The following is a 1,561-nucleotide window of genomic DNA, read 5'->3' on the forward strand; positions in this document are numbered from 1 at the left end:
GCCTCCAGCTCTGCTCTACAACAAAGCCCTCGCCATGTTGATCCCTTCACTGTTGTCGCGTCAACACACGTAATTATTGTATCATCCTGTCATTCACATGGTTACTCTACTTTCCATCATGCTTAGGGGGCTCTTGTTCACAGCTCAGTGCAAATGGAGAAAAACACACAGCAGTGAAACAGCAGCCCTCATCTCTAGCTCACACATTTGACATTGTTCAGAGGCTTTCAAGAGCCTCCTGAGGTAAACACTCTCATGGTGAGAAGGCTGGTGTCTGAGCAACAAGATTGACTCTGACAACCTCGGCAGCCGTTACCTCACTCTGCTTACCCTGCATCCCTCCTAATGCATGATGTTTTGAATGGAGATAAAAATATAAAAATACAAGCACTCCAAAGCGCAGCCATGAGGGTTCCCTACACACTAAACTTCACTCTCAGTTCCTGGATCACAGAGCTTGCGTTGTTCCTCTGGTTTGAAATCAAAGCAGGAACACTGTTTGCATGTTTACAGATGTGTGCACCTCCACTCATCCCGCTGTTAGAAATTGACATTTGACTAAAAGGTGGGTTGAAGGAGAAGTGGAGAATGGTTACACAAGTGTTTACTTTTCCTGTTTCTCTGCAGCTTGTTGCATCAAATGCACATTCACAGAGATGTGAAGCTTGTGAGATGAATAACTCAAGGTGTGATTCATCTACACTCCTTAAGCACACCATGACAGCTCCTCTGCTCTGAAGTCTGCTAGCTGTTTCTTCCTCCAGTTCTAATGCATTAATATCAGTATTGATCATGTTTCCAACCTTCACAGTATGCAATGAAAAAAAGACTCCCGTTTACATGTACAGTTCTTCTAAATAGACATGAGAGGTCGAGCACAAGGATGGAGTCATGCTCAGGCCAAAGGAACCAGCTTGGCCCATCTGTTCATCTCTTGGTCCTCTCTTCCACCTCACCTCCCTTGTCTCACTCATTTATTGGTGAATGTGGACCGGCCACCAAGTGCCAGTGGAGAAAGTAGATGCAGGGTAAGCACCAAGGAGCAGATGGGACATTTCAATGAGCTGGAAAACCCAGTGTAGTGGGCCTTCAAGCCTGCAAGGTGATACTGATACAAAAGTGCCCCCTTGTGGAACTTTACACATCTGCATCATTTTCTTAATGCAAGCATGTACAACTTCTTTGGTAGGTTTGTTTTTAAGAGGTGTTTTTTTTTTTAATTTACAAAGCTTTTGCAATGAGCAGACTAAAATTTGAATGGTCAGAATATGCTGGGTCAGCTCCTTCGCCCTTTGTCCGACTTACTCAGCTGACGTATCTGCAAGTCAGCATCCAGCCAGGCCAAGCAGACACTGCTGAGGGCCTTTTGGTCCCTACTGCCTACCTCACTGTGTAAAGGCAAGATGCTTAAGGGAAGATCAACTGCATGCCAAATCACAACGTTTACTTTACAACAGTGGCAGACGCTATAACAAACCAGAGAATGTGTTATAAGAATTCACAAGATTTCCAAGTAGTTACAACGGATTTAATGAAAAAAACAAAAAGGAAAAAAGATGAA

The sequence above is a fragment of the Cyclopterus lumpus genome, chromosome 9 (genome assembly GCF_009769545.1).
Source record: "Cyclopterus lumpus isolate fCycLum1 chromosome 9, fCycLum1.pri, whole genome shotgun sequence".
Taxonomy (NCBI): domain Eukaryota; kingdom Metazoa; phylum Chordata; class Actinopteri; order Perciformes; family Cyclopteridae; genus Cyclopterus; species Cyclopterus lumpus.